The sequence below is a fragment of the Centruroides vittatus genome, unplaced genomic scaffold (genome assembly GCF_030686945.1).
Source record: "Centruroides vittatus isolate TY-2023 unplaced genomic scaffold, ASM3068694v2 contig_559, whole genome shotgun sequence".
Classification (NCBI taxonomy): Eukaryota; Metazoa; Arthropoda; class Arachnida; order Scorpiones; family Buthidae; genus Centruroides; species Centruroides vittatus.
Genome location: NW_027122332.1, coordinates 1,558,921 through 1,572,893, shown reverse-complemented (window position 1 = coordinate 1,572,893; position 13,973 = coordinate 1,558,921). Strand labels below are relative to the sequence as shown.

General features: G+C 32.3%; 1 protein-coding gene and 1 long non-coding RNA gene across 4 annotated transcripts in view; one reads left to right on the top strand and one right to left on the bottom strand.

Annotated features, from left to right (window-relative positions):
- The window catches only part of LOC136978886 (uncharacterized), a 79,280-nt gene extending 72,416 nt beyond the window's left edge, over positions 1 to 6,864 (top strand). For both annotated transcript variants that reach the window (XR_010881299.1, XR_010881300.1), the window contains one exon: positions 6,813 to 6,864. This is a non-coding gene — a long non-coding RNA (uncharacterized lncRNA). The remainder of the gene's footprint in view (positions 1 to 6,812) is intronic.
- LOC136978883 (uncharacterized) overlaps positions 1 to 13,973 on the bottom strand; it is an 81,295-nt gene that overhangs the window by 56,725 nt on the left and 10,597 nt on the right. The window lies entirely within an intron of this gene.

Genomic DNA, 13,973 nt, shown 5'->3' with positions numbered 1-13,973 from the left:
TTAATAAATTTATGGAAAGAAATTAGAATTTTGAGGGTTAAGAAATTAGTCGCGTGAAGTTCAGGACAAACAGAAAACAAATTAAATATTCTAAACAGATTATTTATATATGAATTAAAGAACTAGAGACAGACTGATAACTAGAACGTTCACTACACGCGATTTTCCTAATGCAGTAATGGATATGTTTTATATGTGATATGTCACGAAGGATGTTGTTAATTTTTCAGCAAGGAATTTGCTATTTTCTCCACATTATTCTTTCTAAAACCCGTAAAAATACAATAATTTACAGGAAACAGCGCAGAAATGTATTATTAAATTAATTATTTGTAATCTTTAAGCATTTACGAACTTAAATATCGATCTGAGGGTTAATCTGTGTTTTAAGAGATGTAAGAAAAGCTTTAAATCAAAATTATTTGATGTTAGAATTAAGGATAATACGAGAAATTATTTACTTTGACAACGTCACCATGCCGGGCTGCAATTTTTAATCATTTAATTTAAAATATATGCTCTCCATCTCAAATTATTAGTGTCTTTCCCCTGTAAATCAAACTTTTTCTGGCAACAACAGAGCCATGCCAGTCATTTATCGAACTCTATTCTGGAGAACATTTTTGAATTGAAATTATATAAAGTTAGAGGCCTTCTGCCCTTATGCTTTTCATATCTTGTCTCGACTTTCATCTATCTATTGTAGCTCATTTCTCGAGATTAAGTAAGGACAGACAAACAAGACAAATGACAGTAGGAATTTATATAAGTTCACAATTTTTTCAAATTGCAGCCCAATAAATAAGAAATCTTGTAATTTCCTTAAGAGATCTCTTGCGTAGATCATCCACAATTCTTTATTTTATTAATCAAAGTTATTTTGTAGAACAGGAGACTTTTCTGCTTAGTGTTAAATCCTCGGATGCCAGTAAGCTTGTCACATATCACACATTCTAGAACAGATTTCTCTGTATAATCCTTACGTGTCACTAAACCGTGTCATATATTCTAAAATAATTTTTTTTTGTTTAATGAAGTACCTGCCCTGTCCCTTAAAACCTGGTGTGTCACATATTACACACTCTAGAATTGATTTTTTCCTTAATATATCATCTCCTACTCCCTAAATCCTTACACGTCACAGTTTATGTTACACTTGCAAAGACTCTCGTACGAGTAAATTATAATACTAAAATGAATTAATAAATATTAAATTTCTAATTTTTACTACTTTAACACCGCCAGGGACGTATCCCAATTTAGAATTTAATATTAATAAATCAAATTAAATGAAAATGGAGTAAGCGAAGAAAGACATTTCCTTTAATAATTTAATATTTAATTTAAGGGGAAAAAATAATCCCTCTGACATTTCTTTTAATGTGTTTTTAAGGTCAGAAACGGTAACGAAATTACGATGTATACAAATGGTTATTTACTTCTCCTCCCGTGATGATAAGATGACCCAGATTTTCCAATTGATGCTAGCACTTTTCAAAATACAATTCAATAAAAGGAAAAATATTTTTCTGGAGTAATTAATTTATAATATTTTACTGAAGAAATTGATCAAAAAATCGAATTTTTTAAGGACATTTCAATACAATTTTTTTAAAAAAATAAATAATTGGATAAATCCGTTGTAACTTTTAAAGAAATAAATAAGTTTTTTGTAACATTAGCAGAATTAAATGTATATTTATAACGAGCAAAAAAAATTATTATGGCATCGTCACAATGCCTGGCTGCTATTTTTAATCTATTTAATTTAAAATATATGCTCTCGATTTCAAATTAGTAGTGTCTTTGCCCCTGCCCCTGCCCCTGTACCGTACATCATACTTTTCTCATAACGGAGTCGTGCGGTCCTCGAGCCAACTTCGTTCTGGAGAAAAATTTTGAATTTAAATCATGTGACTTCCATATCGTAAATAAATTTCTTAAACAGTAAAATTGCTTGAAAGCAATGAGATACAGTGCCGAATTGCCCACCTGACACGTGAAGCACACGTCTACGGATCAGGAAATTGTAAAAATAAACCTATTTTGCTGTTACAGAAAACCCCTTTTTTTTATTGAAATTTCATCATCCTGTGCTAAAATTCTTTTAAAATTTCCCAAAATTACTCAATTATTCTTAAAAATATTAAGAGAATATCGAATTGCAATCAAATAATTTTTAAATTTATGCTTTAAATCTAAGAAGATAGATTATAGTCGAGAAAATATTTTAACAAGGAGAAGGTTTCGATTTTCTGTCAACGCGAGAGGGTTTTATAAAGTGATAATTTACGAATAAAGAAGAATTCTTCGAATATTTTTTTCTGTTTAAGCCTCTTACACAGAATATTATCATTTCAAAAATTATCTCAATGTAAAAAACTTTTTTCTTTGACAGAAAATCGAAATCCTTCCGAGTTAAAATATTACAGGAGTAAGATATGCGATGATCAAACCGATTATTACCATGCTCGTGACAGATACGTTTCTGTAATTTTACAGAAAATAACGTATGAATTAAATTTTCTAAGGACTATGCGAGACAATTTCATAAATTTCTTGTATAAATCTGAAGGTAACAATAATTCATTCGGTTGAAATTTCTTAAAATCGTCGATGATGCATAAAAAAAATGGTACATTTTTCAGTGAAATTTTCATGTCTGGCTTCTTGGAGATGAATTGATCGTGTGTTCGCTTCTAACCAAAACACCACGTGGAATTTTCCAGGTTTCTTCACATGTCTAACACACAAATAGGAGCCTGTTTCTTATAGAAAGTGTTCTTGGCCTCATTTGGTAGATTGTTCATGTGTTGCTTTGCGTTTTCCGACAAATCCGAGCCAATCCTTTAACATATACCATATTATATAACATATTGTGCTATTTTCTTCAGAAGATAGTAGTAGCCTACCACAAAAGAAGATGATAACAAATATTTTAAAGAAAATTAGGTGAAGATATTCTATTTTAGCACACTTTTCTGCTAAGGAAGCGGTACAGTTTCATACACAACCATTTGCAAAGCTTCATTTAGTAAAAGTTTCTAAAAAAAAAAAGTCAGGATACTTTCTTAGAATAGGCACAAAACCTTTCGTCCAAATTTATACAACTTTCTTTTAATTTTCCTTTTTATTTTTAATGATGATTTCCTGACAGAAAGAACGACTTTGGGTGTAAAAAATAATATATGAATCAGTCTTTGTTTTTTTAAAATATTATAAAGCATTCTAGCATCATCAATGCACACAATTAGTAATACAGAGAATAACTTTTCATAAAACTGCACTTTGTGTGTCAAGTAATGATAATGAGTTACATTTATAAGGGACTGTAATAAATTTTTAATAAAATTTTTTCTATTTTTACATGAAACAGGTAATGAAAAGCGATGTCTAACTTAGCAGAAAGTTTAATCGTAACTGTTACGTTTTGTTCATCATATTCCAAATATAAAACATTCAAATTATACATAAATTCTATTCAGAACCTCATAATTTATCATGGTTAGTATTGGTAAAGCCACCAATGGCCGAGTCGATAAAGCCACCGAACACTGGTCGTGGGTTCGCGCCTGACCAACGAGGTAAGGTGGAGTTTTCCTAGTTTTCTTCACCTAAATAGGAACCACTTTCCCATAGATATTTATCCTCTTGGCAAATCTTCCATAAGTTATCACATCAATCTAAATTGCATTATAGGTAAGGACTAATGCTGATCGACCCCATTGCGGGTCAGACCCATCATTCAAATACCACACTTGCTTCCTCGTGTTAATCAATCAATAAATCAGTTAAATTACGAGTAAAATCACAAAAGAATGATAAAGAAAACGATTTATTCAAAGAAACGAGCATTTTTGTAGTTGGATTGAATAAAGAAAATAAATTTTTTATGTGAAAAAATAATGGCTGTATAAGGTTATATTTATCTCTGGAGAAACTAGAAAATCCATAAATATGTAAGAAAAGAAAAAAAATTAAATATTTTAAGGCATAAACATTTTGAAAATTGAAAAATAGGGCATGAAAGGAAATCATTCGAGAATTACACAACATCAAACTTTATTTTTATTTCAAACAACTCGAAGGTTAGATTAATAAAAACATAAAAAAATATCCGTGTCCATAAAATGAGATGTAATTCAACGGATAAATTATTGCTTAGCAAACTTTGATGTTTCCGTCTGCTATATTTCTTCTATATCTAATATCTAAGCCACCGCAGGAGGGATACCTGAGGTGGTTAAGGAGTCAGAGCATCACTCTGGGGAATCAGGATCGAATCTAGATGGGTGAAACCCCACAAAATTTTCGGAGTGAGCCCGCTTCTTCATCATTCCTCTGTGCTTGGAAAAAGTCCTCTTAGCGTGTCCATCAGTGGCCGAGTGCATACAACCGCCAACACTGGTCGTGGGTTCATACCCCATCAACGGACTGACCGCGTGGAGTTTTCCGGGTTTTCTTCACGTGATACCTAATAGGGGCCAGTTTCTGATAGAAAGTACTCCTGAGGCATCACCTATTGGTAGATCGCCCACGTGCATAAATTTAATAAATAAAATCATAAATAAAAATTTATATATAGCATTAACGCGATATTAGAATAAATTTTTCCAATGAGAAATGTCAGTTACTTGTATAAAAATAAATGTTAATAAGCGTTCAAAGATTTTAAATATTTATAATTATATGTATATACAATACGTTCAGCCTATATACGTGCCTGTATCTGGCGTGGCGCAACATAATTTAGGCATTAACTTCCCAGAATGGCTTAATACCGTAGACAAATTTACGAAAATCTCAGTTAGCTTACTTTCAGGCTATATCTAGGTACAGGGTATGCAAATTGACTATGTGCAGAGTACCGTACCCTGTATATAGACAATTTGAATACATGGGACTATATCTATATACAGGGTACACAAATTAAAAAGAAGTACGAAATTCTTTCTGATAAAATGAGGGTATTATTGATGTACTTATACTATAGGATTGTATATACACTTTGACTCGACTATATTGCATTTAAACTTGGAAATTATACAATTACTATGGAGCATGTTGTAATAAACATATAAAAAATAAGTTAATGTTACCTATGGTTCCAAGATGGCGGCTGGTCTCCGATTCCAGCAAATAGAAGGGAAACAGTGGGGACGCACGTTCTAACCTAACCTAACATATTCTAATAAATTACCATAATTATTACCAACAAAATTATTAGAATAGGTTAGGTTAGGTTAGAACGTGCGTCCCCACTGTTTCCTTGCTGGAATCAGACGAGCCGCCATTTTGGAACCATAGGTAACATTAACCGAAAAATAATAATAATTCATCTGTTAATAGAGGAAAATTCAAAAAATTATACAAAATACTTACTAAATTTCTTGAAAAAATCGTAAAAAGTATGGCAACTGAATCGATTACTAGAAGAAATTCATATCAACACGAATCATTTGTTGAATATATACTAAGAGAACATCGAAATATAAATTTAAAAAAAACCTCTCAAAAGGGACAAAAACACTGAAGTTTTTCATTTAATTATTGGGAAAATGTATTTTTTCGCTGGTAAATCATCATCTCAAATGTTAACACAAATTACAGTTCAGTGGAGAAATAGAACAAAACCCTGACTGTATCGTGTTAACAGAAACAGAAATGCATTGTTAGTGATAAGTGAAAAGAGAAATGAGTGTCTTTATATTGTCTACAGTACAATAAATCAAATTGAATAGCTCTAAAGAAATGGCGTGTTTCTCGTAGCAATGAACTCGGGGCTACATTTAGACTTGTTGTGAACATAAATTAGAATGTAACTTACGCTTTTCTTCGCCAAATAATAATAAATTTTAAAATGTCTTCTTGTAGCACCTTTCTGGTAAGAAGCTGCATCTTAAAATATTATGAAATTCTTTCAAAACCAAAAAAAAAAACCGTACCACGAGCTAGAATTCAAGACGACTTTATTTTTAAAATAGTGAATTTTAAAATGGAAATAGTAAATGTTTGGTTAGTTTGATGGAATGTGGCAACGCAACACGTGAACAATCTGCCATGAGGGGTGCCTTTTTCGAGGAATTTCTGTAGAAAATTCGGCCCTATTTAGATGTTAAAAATGCGAAATAAACCGGAAATGTACATAGTTTTCCGGGTTTTCTTCACGTGTATACCCGGTTGCGGGTTCGTGTCTTCAAGAACCCGCAACCAGTGTTTAGTGGTTTTAGGTGGTTGACTTAAGGATCAATATCTTATCTACAAATCCAAATCAATTTCGTTTCAATTAAATTGGTGTTTTATTCTTAGTTTAATTTTTTTTTTGTAATTACAAATAATTCTTATCAATCTCAACATATTTCATACATTACGATTATCAATTTGTACCAAAGTTTACACAGTTTCTACGTTTCGTGAAAGATTGCCAAAAAGTACACATGACAAATCTCGGCCATAATGATAACAGATCCAATTCATTTTATCTCTAGTTATTCTTAATGGTTGCTTTAATTCAATTCAAAATTATAATTATATAAAAACAATCATTAATAATATAAAAATTGGTACAGATAAAGTTTTTCCCTCCTGTATAATAATGCTATAAATTACGAATACTGTGTTCTGTTCTGTGTATTCTAAGTTTATATTTTAAATACAGGTCGTAAATTGAGTTTAGAACACTTTTTCGTTTACAAAATTCACAACTTACAAGTTTGTAAGCAATGGAGTAGTTGAAGAAGGTAGTAATTTATTCTTTTCAACGGTTGGGCAACCATACATTATTTTTAAATTTGTTTTTTGTGGTTCGATAGGATACGGTAACTCAACACACGGGCCATCGGCCAAAGGAGGATGCCATCTGAGAGGAGTTGAGATGGAAACTGGTTCCTATTCAGGTACTAGGCACGTGGAGTAAACCCAGAAAACTTTACGTGGCGAGCACATTGATGAGGAACAAACCTGCGACAAGTATTCAGTGGTTTTATCCACTCGTCTAATGGTGGGTCTTTTTTTTTAAATTGATAAATAACTCTGAAAGCTGTCTAACCTCCATACTCATCAGTTTTTATTTATTTACTATTAATTATATCTTGAGTTGAAACTAATTAATCAAGATATTACATCTTAATTTTTAATGTTTTGCACTTAAAATACTAAAAAGGAACCATCTAAATAGTATACAAATTCGTTCTGTATGAAAATCGAATCCGGACTCAACTGGTGAAAGAACGATACGCTTCTACAGAAACTTTTGTGACGTTTATTGGATTATCATCCAGGAATTTTGTAAAATTAATTTTAAAATTATGCATTTCTTTCAATAATATAATTATTTTTCAAGCAGAATAGAGAAAAAAATTAATAAGATAATATTATACAATAGTGCTTTAAAATAAATGTTAAAAATCGAAATTTGGGACTGCAATTAAAATAAAAAATATCTGGTCTCGATTTTCATCTATCTAACTCCGTTTTCAAGATAATGAAAAATTTTTGAATTAAAATCACGTGACTTCCGGTCTAAACCGGAAGTTTGTATACAGTTAATGGAGCTTCCGGCCCCTGAGCTTTCCATATACGGTCTCGATTTTCATTCGTTTAACTCCATTCTCGAGGTTAACAAAGGACGGACGAACGACAGTGAAAATCAAAATTAATTTAATTAAAATTAAATTTAAAAAAGTAAATTATTTTGAATTTTAATTAATCCGGATATTAATTTTAGTTAAGAGGATTATATATTAATCGAAATGGGACTACAAATTAATATTTTCTTCTTTTTCATAACAGAAATTAAGTAAATTGGAAAGACATTTCACAGTTCAAAAGTTGAGAAACATTTCTATAAACTGGTCGCATTCGGCAATATTGATTTTTCAAATTAAATTTCATATTTCCTTAAACTGAATTAATTATAAATTAAATTACACTTAATATATAATTAATTGTTTCGGAAATATATAGGATTACATCAATCGAAAGCTGACATAATGATAAGCTTTCAACGTTTGAAACAGTTTGTTAATGTTCTTATATAAATTATTTTCTGAAGAAATTCTAACTTTTTTAAAAAAATTTTTTCTGCTCCGTAGACTAAGAGGACTTTTTATTCCATACACATTGTAGGTTCAAGCATGTCCGAAAAAGACAGTACCCAAATATTCCTGGGGCGTTTGCTCGGATTCGATTCTGAGTCCCCCAGAGTAGTACACTGATGCCTTAACGGCATCGTCCATCAGTTCTAACTTTATAACATTGACAAGATCCATATATGTGCCCACCAGTGGCCGAGTGAATAATATCATTGACACTCGATCGTGGGTTCATGCCTCATCAACGAGATGGCCACGTATGGTTTTCTTCGCGTATCTAACACCTAAATAGGGACCAGTTCCCTACAAAAGTCCTTCTGGGAGGCATTTCCCACCGGTAGACTGCTATTGTGTCGCGAGCAGTACACCAATTAAACTTAAAACCAAACCATAAAAGTCTTCTCCTGTGGCAGATCGCCCAATTATCGCAATGCCGTATCCCATCAAACCTTAAATAAACCCATAGAAAGTCCACCTTTAGTAGATCGCCCATGTATTTCATTGATGCAATCCTACAACCCCACAAGATCCAAATATGAAACTGTTACAAATTAGTGATTCTGCGTTTTGATTCAGTGCTACAACCTAAATTTTTAAACAATTACTCTGCTTCGGGAAGTTCTGTTGCATCTTAAAACAATGATTCTGTATCTGGAACGTCTCTACATTTGAAATCTTTAAATATTTAATTAGCTCCTCCGAGTAGAAATCTACATCTCGTTATAATTAATTGTGTCATTGCACTTGGAATCTCTAAACTATCAGTTATTTTGCACCAGAAACTTCTGTTGCATCTTGTAACAGTTAGTGATTCTGTATTTGTAATGCGGCTACACTTAGAATCTTTAAGTAATTAGCTGCTCTGCATAGAAATCTTTGTCGCATCTCGTAACAGTTTATCCACAATGTCGTTGCACTTGGAATCTTTAAACAGTCGTTCTGCACCAGAAAGTTTATTGTGTCTGGAATCTTAACGAGAGTTGATGATTTTGCATTTAGAGCGTCGTTTTACGTGATGTCAACAAAACAAAATGCAGGTTATTTTACTTTTAATGGTGAATTTTAATGAAATTGTCCAAATACACCAAATCATTTAAATGGTGTAATAAAATTTATGAAATTAAACTCTATTTCTCTTAAACTAGGCAAAGTTTAGGGAATTTCTTAAGCAAATTGAGTTACTAAACCATGGTTAAAATAAAATAAATCGCTGAATGATACAAAAGCTTTGCCTCTTATAATAATTCTAATAATTTGGAGAAACTTTAGAAAAAAATCAGAAGATAAAAACAAGTGCTCTTCTCTGGTTTTTAAATGTTGCTGAATCCACTTATTAAGAATACAAATTTTAATAATAAATTATTATTACTGTAATAGTGTATTAAGTGTAATATAGACTCAATTTCAATAATATTCAGTACGTAAAATTAAAAATTAAAAGTTCAATTAGGGAAACTTTACAAATTTTTTCATTTTGATTGATTATAAGGCAGAGCAACACGTAGGCAATCTGCCAGGGAGGACTCTTACTGGAAACTGGTCACTATTTAAGTATTAGACATGTAAAGAAGACCCGGAAAACTCCACGTTAGTCAGGTGCAATCCGTGACCAGTGTTCAGTGGTTTTATTCATTCGACCACTGGTGAGTCTTTTAATTTTGAGGAACTAGGTAAGAATTTCACGATAGGTATAAAATGTATTTTCTTATTTGCTATCCTTGTTTCATGTTTTTATACTGTAGCTAAAATTTCAAAGAACATAATCCGAATTTTTGACATTGAGTTTATAAGAAAAACAGTAGAACGGCTCGCTTGACGAGTTTTTGTAAATCAATTAGTAAAACGAAATTTTACTGGATATATATAGATCCAAATAATTTCTAAACGTGGTATATCAGAAGGAAAGATTTTTGGAGGCGATTCCTCACAAGAGGAGTTAAAAAGTCCATGATAGCTCGTATCCAGTTACTGAGAAAAATGCACAAAGATCAGTAGACATATTTTGATCCTTTTTACAGATTCTCTTTTGCATAACACGAAGGGTGAAGGTACATTCCCGTGATTGAAGTGTATACAATTTACACGAAATAGTAATACACACAATTTACTATGCCGTGCTTAAAAATATATCGATGCCGAGAACATTCTGTGATGCTACCATTTATCCTGCTATGGATCATCAGGTGCAACGAACTATAAGCGCAACCATAGCTAGAAAATAACACTGTAAATGTCAAACTGTGTAACAGTCATACTACTGTATTTTTGTTAATGTTAATAAATTGACGTCGTTGACTTTTTCAAATTCATTCATCTCTCGAAATATTTACTTTAGATTCCTCCTGATAGACCCTGTATACAGTATATGCTGTATAATTCAAAGTTTATAGCTGCAAGTTCGAAGTTGTTCACTCACTTCGAACAGTCCTAAACACTTGAAATTACACCCCAGCTTTTAGACAGAAATTAGAAAAATTCTGATATGTGGAGAAAGTCAAGCATTTTGCTCTGTATCAATCGATGCAACTGAGAACAATACAACTCCACTCCTAAACCACATGGACTAATTACAGAATACAGCACCGTCTAAGGTAACTGGTTGATTTATAATAATTAAATATATTATTTAAACATTTCTCGTTAGTTTATATAATTTCTCACGAATTTAAAAAAGAAACAAAAATCTCAAACCACCATCGCAAACACGTGGTAATGAAGGTAAACGTAAAATTAATAAAAGTGAATCACCAAAGACCAAACAGGCATTATAGGTGCCATCTCTGGAGGATTTGGAATCGAAAATCTTCAGAAATTTTTAATGGACCATCGGATCCCATCCCTCACCACTCATTTTTGCATACCCATCATCATTCGGGGCCTGCCTGAACCCTGATGGTTATGAAAAAAGGCACTCTTACTACCCATCGGGCGAAAAGAATTTTAAAAATATGTACTGTATATACATATATTTACACATATATTCAGTATTCTAAATATGTACTGTATATTCTTATGTATTCTTCTTTTTTATATTCCAATGACTTATCGAAAATCATACAAAATACACAAATAACAAATAAGATAAAAAGCTTGTACATTAATTTTTTGGAATATTGAATGCAGTGGAGTATGAAGAATTTCCGGAGCCCTAAACACAAGATCGGAAGCCCTCTACATAAATTTACATCCTTAACTAATAATGTATAATTGTAACTATAGAACTACTGATAAATTATGATGTACAAATGCAATTGTAAAACTCGTTTTATTTTTTCCCCAATTTCGGAAACTTTCAGATTGATCCTTAGGCAAGTGCCTCCATACTTAGTGGATATTCCAGCACTGATTGAATGGCAATGAGTCTTTTACATTACCATAAGCTACAAGTAAATACGGAGTGTTATTAAGAACTTAATGTAATCGGCCGTTAAAAATGTAGAAGAGCATTAGATTTATGTAAATACTTTTGCAATATTCAGTTTAAATTACAATTTCCAATTGAATTCTTCAATTGATTTAATTTCTCTGTGAACAGAACCAGAAATATTGAAATACTAGCAGATGAACCGACGTTGCTCGGGCAGAAAGAAACGATAGCAAAAATTAAAATTAGTAGATTATAGCCGATCTTACCCGTTTTCACCGGTTGCAAGAATTAGGTCACCCTTCTTTCGAGACTAATTATAGAATATTTAGATAGGTTTAAAAATATGTTCGATTTCCCGCAAAAACGCATCTAAAATCGTACAGTAGAAGCCGAGTTCTTCAGGGTTATCCTTAATCTTTACCCTCTCCACCGAGGGGAGTTTCGAAAATTTTTTCTTGGTGTGCATTCTCGTGACCTACACTAACTGTGTACCAAATTTCAACTTTCAACTTCTAACCGTTTTGGCTCTGCGCTTATTATTATTATCACCTCATCTCGATTATATTTAAGATTTGTTTGTTGTCCTTGAAGACAAATGCTTAAAAGCTTCTGGTTCTGCTCATAAAGAAATAGAATGATGCCATTCTCTGATCATCAAGATCCGAGAATGGCATCATTCTGTACTTAAAACATTCTGTACAGGAACAATAAGGTTAGATCGATGGAATAAGGCAAAGCAGCACATGGGCGGTCTGTCAACAAGGGATGCTTCCCAGGAGGATTTTCTATGGAAAACTGGTCCATATTTAAGCATTTGACACGTAATGAAATTCCGGAAACTCTATGGGAAATTGGGTCTTATTTAGGTGTTAGAGATGTGAACAAAACCCGGAAATGGATACTTTTTTAACTCTTTCACCCGTGGACATTAAGAGACATTAAGAGGATCCTTTTAGCAAACCTATTATTGGTTTGGCCAGGCCCAAAATGGGGCGGCAGGGTGTTGAAGGACGAGCTCCGACATAACCGAATGAACAATCTCCGAAAAATTCTGAATGTTTTGACCAGTCAGGATTCGATCCCGGGTCCTCCAGAACGGGAGGCTTTACCTTAATTTCTCGGCCATCCGGTTGTACTAAATTTCATTTAGAATATGCAAAACTTCATGTTGATGTCATGTGCCTGGAATTTACCAGGCTAGGCGCCCATAATTTCGGTTCGTTTCAGATTATTCAAAATATAATTTTAAACAAAATATTATTGATTTTGTTTAAAAATTTCGGTAAATTTTATTTCTATTAACATCATTCTTGGTGATGAGAATCCATAGAATACAAATTAAAATTAAATTAAGTGTTTTATTAGTAAGAAAGTTGACTAAAAATGACATAATTAATTGTTTTAAAATGGAAACAAAATAAATTTTAAAATGAAAATTAAAACTATGACACGTATAATTAAAGTCGCATAATTAATGACATTTATATTATGTTTTGAAATTCAAAAATTATTCAATTTTATCAATTAGTATCTCATTAGTTTCGTTTTGCAATTTGTCAATTTGCATTTTTGGCCAAGTGGATAAAACCACTGAACACTGGTAATTGAGTCGCGGGTTCGCACCTTGCCAAAAGTCTGGCACGCGAAGTTTCCCGGTTTTCTTCACGTATCTACGAGTGATCAGCCAAACGGGAAGTGTGCGTTTGGATGATTATTCGTTAGTTTATTGCCTTATTTCAAAGTTACTTTGCATTTTCCAATTATCACGCGGGCGCTAAGAGGGCCATTTTCCATACCCAGCATAGATTCGGCCAAGCCCACAATGGGAACAGCCTTTGGTAAGAGATGAGTCCGAATTATCCGGGAAAGACCACCCTCTCGAAAAATTTCTGGGGTTGTTTGCCCGGATTCGATTCCGGATCCCTCAGAGATGTACACTGATGCCTTAATTTTTGTGAGTTTAATAAAACCAAACTTTAACCTTTACTAAACTTACTTGCAACTGTTCATAGATTGAAAAACATTACAAAATTTCAAAAATTTTATGAAAAATTCACCAATAAATAAGCGTTTTTTCAAATAAGAATTCAAATTTTTTCAGATTTCTGGTTAAACGACAATTACTTAATTAATTTTTTAATTCTACAAACTGGAAGAATAGTCTTTTATACATTAATATATTACTTTATTTGCTTTTTATTACGAAAATAAAATTATATCATAGTTCATATAGTTCAATACTCCGTTTAGTTCACATAGTTCACATAAAAGAAATGAACTATGTGAATTATATTGAAGTATTGAACTAGATGAAGCATAATTAAATTGCTACTAACGTAAAAATTGAACTATATAGTTCATGTCGTTTATGCAGTTCATACACGGAGCCTAGTTGTAAAAGGTACCGAGTGCTTCTTTCGAAATTTTGAAAAAAAACCGAAAACTTCTCGCGCAAAAACTATAGAAGTTGGAAAGATGGTTTGAATTGCTACTTTCCAGGACCGTTGCGGGGT